At 43.7% G+C, this 14618-nt stretch overlaps 2 pseudogenes; both read left to right on the forward strand.

The window, feature by feature from the left end:
* The first annotated feature begins 1946 nt into the window (after positions 1–1946).
* LOC139414408 (protein ANKUB1-like) lies at positions 1947–9262 on the forward strand (annotated as a pseudogene).
* A 4096-nt stretch (positions 9263–13358) lies between these two features.
* The window catches only part of LOC139414418 (protein ANKUB1-like), a 7427-nt pseudogene continuing 6167 nt past the window's right edge, over positions 13359–14618 (forward strand).

The raw sequence follows: 14618 nt of genomic DNA on the forward strand, positions 1-14618 counted from the left end.
CTCAGATACTAAGTTTGTCAGTGTCAAAGTAGCCTGCCATTTCGATCATTTGTGCGGATTAAAAAAAGATAATGCCAAAGTCTCCAGTCATGTAAAAGGATGTAGAATTGCACGAAATGCGGTTTTAAAAAGGCCAACACTTTCCCGGACCCTAGGCTACTAAAAATGTTCCCCATGTGTGCACCTTCTATAAGTGGCTCTACCCAAATGTGATGATATGCGTTCAATGCTCTATTATAATAGGTGATGTTTATTCTCATGAGTTCTGGTACCACAGAACCCCCCCTCTAGCACCCACTCTTTGTTCTGGCACCTCCCAATTTACAAATTAAGCTCTGCTTCAAATTTTAAATACTTTTTTGCCCCACTGTATAGTGTGGTGGTATATAGTATGTTGAGTTCACCCTGCTTGAGACTTAAAGTAATATTGCCCTTGCTCAACCAAGACCATGGTTATGGTAGAGTGATTGGTTAGTAAGGACCACTGCTTTATACCGATACCATGGTTATGGTAGAGTGATTGGTTAGTAAGGACACTGCTTTATACCGAGACCATGGTTATGGTAGAGTGATTGGTTAGTAAGAACACTGCTTTATACCGAGACCATGGTTATGGTAGAGTGATTGGTTAGTAAGAACACTGCTTCGTGAGTGTTAAGTGTTGTTGTACAGAGATCCCTGGGTACATGTCCAGAGCCAGACAGGGACAGAACTCACTCTGTTCCACAAAGTTCTGTGGAAGATTTGCTAACAGAGGAGAGTGGTTATATATCTAAGTACAAATTTAACCATCAGAATAATGTTTATTTGTGTTCCTTACTCCTTACTTACACATCCCATCATTGACATAGTCAAAGCCAGACATTCTGTCTGTCTCTCCTTCTTGCTGGTTGACTAGAGTGGAAATCTATAGTATTGTATGGTTGACCTGGGATAGAGCTGAAATGTGGCCCGATGTAGTGTTGCCTTTGTACCAAACACCCTTACAGTCATAAACCTTTTCCCCATGTAATCGCCTCGACCTCAGTCTGGTGTTCGCTAACAGTATCTGAAGAGTCTGTATACCCAGTGGTGTATAGTACAGTAGAGCACAGCAGACTACAGTAGAGCACAGCAGAGTACAGCAGACTACAGTAGAGCACAGCAGAGTACAGCAGACTACAGTAGAGCACAGCAGAGTACAGCAGACTACAGTAGAGCACAGCAGAGTACAGCAGACTACAGTAGAGCATAGCAGACTACAGCAGACTACAGTAGAGTACAGCAGACTACAGTAGAGCACAGCAGAGTACAGTAGAGCACAGTAGAGTACAGCAGGCCGTATAGTAGGAGAAGAAGAGGCCCTTTGGGTTCATTGAAATACATATTCATAATATTTCTGTTAACAATTTAATCTGCACCCAGATTAGTCTTCAATTTAATTTTCACCCAGATTAGTGTTCAATTTAATTTTCACCCAGATTAGTGTTCAATTTAATCTGCACCCAGATTAGTGTTCAATGTGATAGAACAAAACTCAGTAAAGCACATGAATTAGAAAATGTTGTTACAAATTTGAGCCACGAGATGGTGGTAGATTAAAAGTTTAAATAGCATGGACCTTTGATTTGTCTCTGGATAGAAATTGCCCTTGGGCACAGATCTAGGATCAGTTTACTCTCACCAAATCCTAACCTTTACCATTAGCAGTAAAAACACAAACCAGACCTAAGATCAGTGCAAAGGAGCCAGTTCATCTCACCCCTGTAATTATATGACTCCTAATTTATATATACTGAGTGTACCAAACATTAGAAACACCTTCCTAATATTGAGTTGCACCCCGCCTTCTGCCATCAGAACAGCCTCAATGGTCCTCTGGCTCAACACCTTATGGATGTAACACAGAGACAAATGGACTGTATGGAACACATTCTTGGTTCATGGCAACCAGGAGGACAACCTGCATGTGTCTCTGTCTCCCAGGGGCTACTCTACGGTGGGAGACCTGGGATGGGTGGGCGGAGTTCCTCAGAGGCTGCTTCCTGGGACACAGACTGACCGTCCAACGACACCTGTCTAGGGAGAGACCTGTGATGTCAGAATACACATCTACACACTGAACTGTATGATAGACTTACTATCAACAGTGATGGTACTAAACCTTTATATAGCTTACAATGATGGTACTGACCCTGTATATAGCTTACAATGATGCTACTGACCCTGTATATAGCTTACAATGATGGTACTGACCCTGTATATAGCTTACAATGATGGTACTGACCCTGTATATAGCTTACAATGATAGTACTGACCCTGTATATAACATACATTAATGGTACTGACCCTGTATATAGCTTACAATGATAGTACTGACCCTGTATATAGCTTATAATGATAGTACTGACCCTGTATATAGCTTACAATGACAGTACTGACCCTGTATATGGCTTATAATGATAGTACTGACCCTGTATATAACATACATTAATGGTACTGACCCTGTATATAGCTTACAATGATAGTACTGACCCTGTGTATAGCTTACAATGATAGTACTGACCCTGTTTATAGCTTACAATGACAGTACTGACCCTGTATATAGCTTATAATGATAGTACTGACCCTGTATATAACATACATTAATGGTACTGACCCTGTATATAGCTTACAATGATAGTACTGACCCTGTATATAGCTTACAATGATAGTACTGACCCTGTATATAACATACATTAATGGTACTGACCCTGTATATAGCTTACAATGATAGTACTGACCCTGTATATAGCTTACAATGATAGTACTGACCCTGTATATAGCTTACAATGATAGTACTGACCCTGTATATAACATACATTAATGGTACTGACCCTGTATATAGCTTACAATGATAGTACTGACCCTGTATATAGCTTACAATGACAGTACTGACCCTGTATATAGCTTACAATGATGGTACTGACCCTGTATATAGCTTACAATGATAGTACTGACCCTGTATATAGCTTACAATGACAGTACTGACCCTGTATATAGCTTACAATGATAGTACTGACCCTGTATATAACATACATTAATGGTACTGACCCTGTATATAGCTTACAATGATAGTACTGACCCTGTATATAGCTTACAATGATAGTACTGACCCTGTATATAGCTTACAATGACAGTACTGACCCTGTATATAGCTTACAATGATGGTACTGACCCTGTATATAGCTTACAATGATAGTACTGACCCTGTATATAGCTTACAATGATAGTACTGACCCTGTATATAGCTTACAATGATAGTACTGACCCTGTATATAGCTTACAATGATAGTACTGACCCTGTATATAGCTTACAATGATAGTACTGACCCTGTATATAGCTTACAATGATAGTACTGACCCTGTATATAGCTTACAATGATAGTACTGACCCTGTATATAGCTTACAATGATAGTACTGACCCTGTATATAGCTTACAATGATGGTACTGACCCTGTATATAGCTTACAATAATAGTACTGACCCTGTATATAGCTTACAATGATAGTACTGACCCTGTATATAGCTTACAATAATAGTACTGACCCTGTATATAGCTTACAATGATAGTACTGACCCTGTATATAGCTTACAATGATAGTACTGACCCTGTATGTAGCTTACAATGATAGTACTGACCCTGTATATAGCTTACAATGATAGTACTGACCCTGTATATAGCTTACAATGATAGTACTGACCCTGTATATAGCTTACAATGATAGTACTGACCCTGTATGTAGCTTACAATGATAGTACTGACCCTGTATATAGCTTACAATGATAGTACTGACCCTGTATATAGCTTATATTCTTGTGTTTTTTTCCTTCATACGTTTTTTCTCTTACCCTGATATTTAATACTGCATTGTGGGAAAGAGCTTGCAAGTAAGCATTTTACTGTACTGTTTTATAACCCACTGTATCTTGTGAACTTGACAAAAAAAACTTGAAACGTGTTATAAATACATTGATTCTGTATTATTCCAGGTTCCAGCTCCGGGTGGCACTCTACATCGCTGCTTCTCTGGGCCACCTGGACCTGGCCGGCTGGCTGCTGGAGAGGGGGGTGCGTGTCATTGAGCCGGTGGGGGTTCACCCTTACCGTGAGTGGTGCCACCAGACGGCCCACCCCGACGTCGCCAAATGTCCCGCTGTCGCCTACATCGAGCGCGGCCAGCTCACCATCCTCAAACTCTTTATCGCCAGCAGCGTTCTGACCCTTGCCTGTCGGGATCCCCAGGGTCGTGACCCCCTGAGGATCGCCCTTCAGTACGGCCACAGGGAGTGTGTGAGTCACCTGGCCACCAAGCTGTGCTCTGTGGTGGTCCTCCCAGGTATGGCCCTGCCCATGCGGACATACCTCCAGATAAAGGGCTGGGTGAGGCTGGGGCTGAGGAGGGCAGCATCCAGGCACTGCATGGGCCTCAACAGGGCTCTGTTCAGGACCAGGGTGGGCGACACGGTCCTGGTGGACGGCTTCACCCTCCCCAAGATGTCCTCCAAGCCCAGGAGGAGTGAGGCCAAGGCGAGTAACAGGGTGATGTCCACAGCCTCTCGACGTTTGACCCCCATCAACTGCCCATCTCATGTATCCTGCCCGCTCCGCGCCCTGGCATCCCAGGATAAACCTCAACCAAATCAAATTTTATTTGTCACATACACATGGTTAGCAGATGTTAATGCGAGTGTAGCGAAATGCTTGTGCTTCTAGTTCCGACAATGCTGTAATAACCAACAAGTAATCTAACTAACAATTCCAAAACTACTGTCTTATACACAGTGTAAGGGGATAAAGAATATGTACATAAGGATATATGAATGAGTGATGGTACAGAGCAGCATAGGCAAGATACAGTAGATGGTATCGAGTACAGTATATACATATGAGATGAGTATGTAAACAAAGTGGCATAGTTAAAGTGGCTAGTGATACATGTATTATATAAGGATGCAGTCGATGATATAGAGTACAGTATATACGTATGCATATGAGATTAATAATGTAGGGTAAGTAACATTATATAAAGTAGCATTGTTTAAAGTGGCTAGTGATTTATTTACATAATTTCCCATCAATTCCCATTATTAAAGTGGCTGGAGTTGAGTCAGTGTCAGTGTCAGTGTGTTGGCAGCAGCCACTCAATGTTAGTGGTGGCTGTTTAACAGTCTGATGGCCTTGAGGTAGAATCTGTTTTTCAGTCTCTCGGTCCCAGCTGTACTGACCTCGCCTTCTGAATGATAGCGGGGTGAACATGCAGTGGCTCGGGTGGTTGATGTCCTTGATGATCTTTATGGCCTTCCTGTAGCATCGGGTGGTGTAGGTGTCCTGGAGGGCAGGTAGTTTGCCCCCGGTGATGCGTTGTGCAGACCTCACTACCCTCTGGAGAGCCTTACGGTTGTGGGCGGAGCAGTTGCCGTACCAGGAGGTGATACAGCCCGCCAGGATGCTCTCGGTTGTGCATCTGTAGAAGTTTGTGAGTGCTTTTGGTGACAAACCAAATTTCTTCAGCCTCCTGAGGTTGAAGAGGCGCTGCTGCGCCTTCTTCACGATGCTGTCTGTGTGAGTGGACCAATTCAGTTTGTCTGTGATGTGTATGCCGAGGAACTTAAAACTTGCTACCCTCTCCACTACTGTTCCATCGATGTGGATAGGGGGGTGTTCCCTCTGCTGTTTCCTGAAGTCCACAATCATCTCCTTAGTTTTGTTGAGTGTGAGGTTATTTTCCTGACACCACACTCCGAGGGCCCTCACCTCCTCCCTGTAGGCCGTCTCGTCGTTGTTGGTAATCAAGCCTACCACTGTTGTGTCGTCCGCAAACTTGTTGATTGAGTTGGAGGCGTGCGTGGCCACGCAGTCGTGGGTGAACAGGGAGTACAGGAGAGGGCTCAGAACGCACCCTTGTGGGGCCCCAGTGTTGAGGATCAGCGGGGAGGAGATGTTGTTGCCTACCCTCACCACCTGGGGGCGGCCCGTCAGGAAGTCTAGTACCCAGTTGCACAGGGCGGGGTCGAGACCCAGGGTCTCGAGCTTGATGACGAGCTTGGAGGGTACTATGGTGTTGAATGCCGAGCTGTAGTCGATGAACAGCATTCTCACATAGGTATTCCTCTTGTCCAGATGGGTTAGGGCAGTGTGCAGTGTGGTTGAGATTGCATCGTCTGTGGACCTATTTGGGCGGTAAGCAAATTGGAGTGGGTCTAGGGTGTCAGGTAGGGTGGAGGTGATATGGTCCTTGACTAGTCTCTCAAAGCACTTCATGATGACGGAAGTGAGTGCTACGGGGCGGTAGTCGTTTAGCTCAGTTACCTTAGCTTTCTTGGGAACAGGAACAATGGTGGCCCTCTTGAAGCATGTGGGAACAGCAGACTGGTATAGGGATTGATTGAATATGTCCGTAAACACACCGGCCAGCTGGTCTGCGCATGCTCTGAGGGCGCGGCTGGGGATGCCGTCTGGGCCTGCAGCCTTGCGAGGGTTAACACGTTTAAATGTCTTACTCACCTCGGCTGCAGTGAAGGAGAGACCGCATGTTTTCGTTGCAGGCCGTGTCAGTGGCACTGTATTGTCCTCAAAGCGGGCAAAAAAGTTATTTAGTCTGCCTGGGAGCAGGACATCCTGGTCCGTGACTGGGCTGGATTTCTTCCTGTAGTCCGTGATTGACTGTAGACCCTGCCACATGCCTCTTGTGTCTGAGCCGTTGAATTGAGATTCTACTTTGTCTCTGTACTGACGCTTAGCTTGTTTGATAGCCTTGCAGAGGGAATAGCTGCACTGTTTGTATTCGGTCATGTTACCAGACACCTTGCCCTGATTAAAAGCAGTGGTTCGCGCTTTCAGTTTCACGCGAATGCTGCCATCAATCCACGGTTTCTGGTTAGAGAATGATTTAATCGTTGCTATGGGAACGACATCTTCAACGCACGTTCTAATGAACTCGCACACCGAATCAGCGTATTCGTCAATATTGTTATCTGACGCAATACGAAACATATCCCAGTCCACGTGATGGAAGCAGTCTTGGAGTGTGGAGTCAGCTTGGTCGGACCAGCGTTGGACAGACCTCAGCGTGGGAGCCTCTTGTTTTAGTTTCTGTCTGTAGGCAGGGATCAACAAAATGGAGTCGTGGTCAGCTTTTCCGAAAGGGGGGCGGGGCAGGGCCTTATATGCGTCGCGGAAGTTAGAGTAACAATGGTCCAAGGTCTTTCCACCCCTGGTTGCGCAATCGATATGCTGATAAAATTTAGGGAGTCTTGTTTTCAGATTAGCCTTGTTAAAATCCCCAGCTACAATGAATGCAGCCTCCGGATGAATGGTTTCCAGTTTGCAAAGAGTTAAATAAAGTTTGTTCAGAGCCATCGATGTGTCTGCTTGGGGGGGGATATATACGGCTGTGATTATAATCGAAGAGAATTCTCTTGGTAGATAATGCGATCTACATTTGATTGTGAGGAATTCTAAATCAGGTGAACAGAAGGATTTGAGTTCCTGTATGTTTCTTTCATCACACCATGTCTCGTTAGCCATAAGGCATACGCCCCCGCCCCTCTTCTTACCAGAAAGATGTTTGTTTCTGTCGGCGCGATGCGTGGAGAAACCATGTTGGCTGCACCGCCTCGGATAGCGTCTCTCCAGTGAGCCATGTTTCCGTGAAGCAAAGAACGTTACAGTCTCTGATGTCCCTCTGGAATGCTACCCTCGCTCGGATTTCATCAACCTTGTTGTCAAGAGACTGGACATTGGCAAGAAGAATGCTAGGGAGTGGTGCACGGTGTGCCCGTCTCCGGAGTCTGACCAGAAGACCGCCTCGTTTCCCTCTTTTTCGGAATGTTTTTTTTGGGTCGCTGCATGGGATCCACTCCGTTGTCCTGTTTGTAAGGCAGAACACAGGATCCGCGTCGCGAAAAACATATTATTGGTCGTACTGATGGTGAGTTGACGCTGATCTTATATTCAGTAGTTCTTCTCGACTGTATGTAATGAAACCTAAGATGACCTGGGGTACTAATGTAAGAAATAACACGTAAAAAAAACAAAAAACTGCATAGTTTCCTAGGAACGAGAAGCGAGGCGGCTACACCCTGTGGCCACGAGGGATGAAAGAAAGAGGAAGAGGGGATGTGCAGGGAAGGGATGTGAGGAAGATGAGAGTGGGGATCAGAACAGCAACCAATGGAGGAGCAGAGTCCCGCTCCCGCCCATTTCCAGAGACACCAATCTCAGACCTGTGTTTGCCTCGCCAAACTCCGCCCAGATACTCACCACCTCACTGGAGGCCTTTTCTCTCCACTGTGACCGCACACCCAGAGAAAACCCCATATACTGTTTGGCCTTGGCCAGGTTAGTCCAAGTTTAAATGACAGCTACGGTGAATATGAATATTTCTCTGGAGGTTTCTTATGAAAGGTGTGAATACTGTCAGAAGAAGCCTCCTATAATCAGTGGTGGTGGGGGGGAACACATGTAAAAGCTGTTTACACACTTTTTATTTTATTTTGTTCAAGCATTTACCCACCTTTTGTGGAAGATGCATTGAAAGTAGAGGGAGCGTTACTTCTTTAATCCTGAACGGCAATCAGCATTTACCAGTCAATGTTTTTACCACTACATCACTGCCTATGATATACCCTTATCCTCCCTGAATAGATTTCAGTACAAACAAATCATGAGCCAACCATCATGCTTAGAAGGTACATAGTCAAATCAACTCAAACTTTATTTGTCAAATGCGCTGAATACAACAAGTGTAGATCTTTCCGTGAAATGTTTACTTTACAAGCCCTTAACAAACAGTGCAGTTCAAGAAGAGTTAAGAGAATATTTACCTAATAAACTAAAGTAACAAATAATAAAACATTTGAACTTGTCCGGTGGCCATTTGATTAATTGTTCAGCAGTCTTATGACTTTGGGTTAGAAGCTGTTATAGGTTTACCCTAACAAGTCCTGAAACAAATCATGAGCCAACTATCATGCTTAGAAGGTATATAGTGTCAGTCTTATTGGTTCACCCTAACAAGTTGTTTCAGTGTGGGGAGAGGATAGGATGTAAGGGCGCTTCATTAATGTATTGAGGCCATTACATATACAGTATTTCACAATGCTAGGACACAGATTTGGTCTCCTAACCTTGTTCTGGTTGATTGACTCTCTAACAGTGCCTTCACACAGAGACCATGGTTGTAGCAGCTGAATGTAGCGCGGACTCTGGCCAGGAGGAGTGCTCAGCACATTGGGTAGACACCAGGATCCTGGTCATTAGGCAGATTAAACATACTGAAACAAGGAGGGACAACCTGGAATTGTCCAAAAAGGAACTCTTATTTAATTTTTTAAATATTTTTTAACAGTGAACAAGATGAGACTTTGGAACGGATGATGCCTGAAACAATGCGGACGACTTAGAATTCCGTTCCTTTGGATGAGGCTTATAGATATAGTCAGTACTGTGTTTGATTTGTGTGCTGAAAGTTTACAACGGCAGGCAGTGGATTCTCAGTCATTCCTATTCTCAAGTAACAAAAAACGTATCATATTTCACTGGCTATTTGTAGTAGCCAAATGTGAATGGAATTATTATTATTCTAGAATCATTCAGTTGACTGAATGTGACTGTGGTTGTGCCTTATGTGATTGTAAGTGTTTGACATGGGTCTAATTGAGACTCCACCCCCCCACACTTAACACTAGTTTTTATCCATAGAAATCCTCACTTGCTGATGAAGACCTATAGTGGTTGAAATCAATGTAAAATACAGTATGAACACTGCTGCCTTAAAACTATTTTATTAAGATGTGGATCATTATTGCTCATGAGTCTGTGCAGGGTCAAAATAATACATACTGTATTCCACAGAGTATTTGACAAACTCTTTATTTACGTTACAAAACTGACAACTACTGTAACGATGTGTTTGCACAGCATGTGTCATCATTCCCCTGCAGTGTGTGGATTTACACAGCAATATAGCAGACAGCTCGAATAGTTTATTTTTATTTAACCTTTATTTCACTAGACAAGTCAGTTAAGAACAAATTCTTATTTACAATGATGGCCAAACCTGGACGACGCTGGGCCAATTATGCGGCATCCTATGGGACTCCCAATCACTTGGGAGTGGGAAGGATACCAAATCCAATATCACACACTTCTTCCTTAGTATTCTGAGAACTGTCAGATAGCTATGAGTGGATCGTGGACCCATGCATAAATGATAACTTTGCTGTAACTCAGTGGGGCAAGTAGAACGTCCGGGTTAGTGTATGTGCATTATCTTGTCAGTTGATTGTCTTTGTCTCAAAGCCTTTCCATTTCTGGGGTATTGAAGAAGCTTCTGATCTCAACCTTCTTGACAGGTAAGAAACACTTGGTTAGTGTATGTGTCTTATCCAATGGGTTGTCAGGTGAACGTTGAAGATGCTTCTTGGAGGTGATCTAATGATGTCATTTGAATCGCTGTCATTGAGTTGCTCACTGGACAAGACAATTATTCACTGAAAATTAAATCTGTCTTTCATTTCACTTATGTTGATACTTGATTGGCTATTTGCTGTCTTTTGAAAATACAAAAATAAATATAACTGTTTTATGAAGCACTTGTAGACATTCATTGTTTTCAAAATCATATTTTCAGCAAAACAGATACATACGTTTACAATATGACATCAAATACAAATAAAAATAAAATAAGTGATATGTAAATGATTGGCAAAAGGCTCCCACCACCCAAGTCATAGACTGTTCACTCTGCTACCACACGGCAGGCGATACGAGAGCACCAAGTCTGGGACAAAAGGCTCCTTAACAGCTTCCACCCCCAAGCCATTAGACTGCTGAACAGCTTCTACCCCCAAGTCATTAGACTGCTGAACAGCTTCTACCCCCAAGTCATAAGACTGCTGAACAGCTTCTACCCCCAAGTCATCAGACTGCTGAACAGCTTCTACCCCCAAGTCATCAGACTGCTGAACGTTAATTAAATGGCCACCTGCACTATTTGCCCCTTTGTTATTGATGTATTTTTCTAATTGTTTTCCACTGACTCTCTTGAATTGGCTCGATGCACACTCACTACACTCTACCCACACATTCACTGTGACACTGACCGACTTTCACACTAGCTGCTGCTACTGTGTTTATTATCTATCCTGATTGCCTAGTCACTTTTACCCTTACCTACATGTACATACTGTATTACCTCAACTACCTCGCACCCATGCACATTGACTCGGTACTGGTACTCCTTGTATATAGCCTTGTTATTGTGTTACTATTTAGAAAATATATTCTTACTTTTTAACTCTGCGTTGTTGGGAATGGGCTCGTAATAAAGCATCTCACAGTTGTTTTCGGCGTATGTGACCAATACGATTAGATTCTCATCTGAACAAATGAATGCTCTCGTTGTTATAATGAGGAATTTATTTAAATAATTTGGTTTTTCTTGAAGATTTGAATGGGCTGAGAAAGCCTTTTGTGATGGATCTAGACAATCTGGTGAAAAGGGAGGGTTTGCGACTCTTCTCTTCAAGTGGGAAGGACGATGCGATATCATAAATTCCCTCTGGAGAAAAGGAGCCATGAGATGTTGTCATCGTCTCTGCAACGAAAGACCATCCAGCATGCCATCAATTTACATTTTTACTCATTTATCAGACACTCTTATCCAGAGAGACTTACAAGGAGCAATTAGGATGAAGTGCCTTGCTCAAGAGCACATTGACAGATTTTGCCTCGTGAACTCAGGGATTCTTAACCAGCAACCTATCGGTTACTGGCCCAACCTCTTAACCCACTAGGCTACCACCCAGCCCACAGTACAGTATGTCATAGGTAACAACTCAGAGGAGTACAATGTCTTTCCAAATGAATTAGTGGAATGGTAAAGGGATAATGTCTCAGTCTTGACTGAGCAGCAGCCTAAACAGCAGCAGGGCTTACCTGTAAAGTACACAGTAGGGGAAATGTTCTGAGGCTGGTACTCCAGAGACTCTTGAGGACAGAGGTTCTTACTAACTTTCTTGGAACCCTGGTTGGTGGGAAAAGGCACATTAAAACAAACTGAAATTGTTTCGATATCTTAAAGTACAGCATATCAATTGCAAAGAAGCAGTGCAATGCCATGACACAAATAATCATATATCTCATAAAAGGTCAACAGCAGTGTTATTCATGAAAGATGTGTACTATACCTTTGTATTGAAGGTGAGGACCTGCTCTCCAGTACTGCTGATGGTATCCCTTTCCAAATCAAACACGCCTTCTACAATGCCACTGGTGGCCACGCTGGTAGCGGACTCAAAATAACATTTAGCAGTGGCTTTGGTGATCATTTGAAGAATGACCATGCAAGTAGAAGTCTTTGGATCGTTCTGGACTGAAACATCAAAGTTTATGTTTTCATACTCATCTGACCACTGTCTCAGGAAGCACTTCACTGTCTCTTCAGCAAATATCTGGAGAAGCTGAGAGGAGAGCTCCTTGGATATGGCACATTGTTCCTTTCCCCATTTCAGCCTTGAAAGAATGGAGTCTGAAGCACTTTTGGCTGCTTCCAATGTTAAGACCTGTGGAGTGCTGTGGCTGTCCTGAAGGGCTATCACTTTATCCACCAATTCATGACTGAAAATGTGGATGGTCCAAGTGGAAATTATTTTTTTCAATTTCCTAACAGCAGATCGGAGGTCGTCAAGATGTGAAGCACCCTGTCCATTTTCCTGTGTGTTCTCAACACTTTCCACCATAATGTCCACTACCACCCCAGCAGCTTGCCTGACTTTGTCCACAAAGGTTACAGGAAGTAAGTCCTCTGTGTGAAAGAAGTCCTCAATGATTGTGTTTCTAACAATGGGAAAGTCAATCTGAGCAGGAAACTCAGTGGGGATGGGAGTCCCGGGTAAAGCAAAGTGCCATTTCGACTGCCTTAATTTTGAAGTAGGTGTTAGAGAGATGGAAGAGCGTGAAGAAGAGGTATTTCTTGTATTTTGGCTGTCAGCACTCCTACAACGGATCGTGTCAATATCCTCCAGCATGGATCCTGAGAGCTCAGTGGTTTTAGGTAGTAATTTGTGCGGAATGTCCACACAGGCATCGTTTACACCAGGTGTAACACTGCTCTGGTTGACCTCAAGATGGCCGAGACTTGCTCTTTGTGATGCAGGACTGCTTTGATATGTAAAGATTTGGATTGAACCAAGTGTTGTGTCTGATCTTTGAAGATCTTTTCTGAGAAACTCGGTAATCTTACTTTGCAGACTGTAGTAGATGTTACGAGCAACAGACCAGATTATTTTCTCAGAAACCTGTCCAGTGGTGAGCAGGGAGGTTCCAGATACCATGTCAGATGATTGGGTGGTCTGGGTGAGCTCCTGCTGGTCTTTCACCATGGTTTGTATAATATCAGTAGATGTGGTGGATGTAGATACAGACTGGAGGTACTTATCTGTTGTGCCTTCCTCCACAATGTTAAATGATCTAGAGAGGACCTCACTCACTCCTTTCTCAGCTTTGGTTTGGAACTCATGACTAGAGAGTTTTTGGAGGCTCTTTGTTGAAAGACTGTGGGAAGATGCAATGCCTTTGGAGGCAGCCGTGCTGCAATCTAGACTTACTGGAGAGGTTCGCTCAGGAGAACCTTGGAGACGTTCAAACATGTCTTCACATGGTGTTGGGGACCTTGACAAGGAGATGTCCTTCAGCTGAGACAGAACACCACCTACCAACATGTTGACCTCAAGGGACATATCAGATATTTTCTTTCCTACTGTGGAGAAGCAAGGTGCATTTGATGTCTGATCCTCGCATGAGGTCAAGATTGTTGAAATGACCTCTTTGGTACTATTGGTCAGTAGAGCCTCGTCTGTTTCAGTCCAGAGAAGTTTTGAACTCTCGCTGACACCCCTGTGTAGAGCCACTTCAAGGTTCAAACTGTGCAAGTGAGGCACACTCTTACTAGCTTGCCTCAAGTCCTGGCTTGCCAAACCAAGGTACTCCTTAGTCCCAAGATGTCCAGAGTCCTCTGTGGGTATATGACTAGACATTCTGCTCAGCATGTCTGACCTCCGCTGGTGAATGATGAAGTCCTTTAATGTCTTCTGAATATTGTTATATAAACTAGTGGTAGCAGACCAGATCCTGCTCTGTAGCTTGTGTGCATTTTCCTGGAGGTCAGGTTCTCTCTCCTCTACTTCTGCAGGTTGCGCCAAGCTCTGCAGGTCTTCCACAAATGTTTCAATGATGCCAAAGGCAGCAGAATCCGCACAAATATCCTTTGACCATGTGTACTGGTTTTGAATGGAACAAGACCTGGATGCTACAGAATAAGCAGGCTGTGCACTAATTAAGCTACTGGTGGACTTTTTAACTAGGAACTCACTCACTGCTTGAGTGGCATTTCTCTTAAATTCCTCACTTGAGAGTTTTCTAATACAATCTAACAGACTGGTCAAAGAAGCTGTGGCCTTACTTCTGCTGTCCTCAATTTGACAGGGGAACTCACATACTATTGGTGATGAGGCCCTGGAATGGGCAATATCCCCAAGCTGAGCCAGAACACCCTCTACAAATGTATCTCTCTCAATAGAGAAGCCTGATCCT

The sequence above is a fragment of the Oncorhynchus clarkii genome, chromosome 1 (genome assembly GCF_045791955.1).
Source record: "Oncorhynchus clarkii lewisi isolate Uvic-CL-2024 chromosome 1, UVic_Ocla_1.0, whole genome shotgun sequence".
Classification (NCBI taxonomy): Eukaryota; Metazoa; Chordata; class Actinopteri; order Salmoniformes; family Salmonidae; genus Oncorhynchus; species Oncorhynchus clarkii.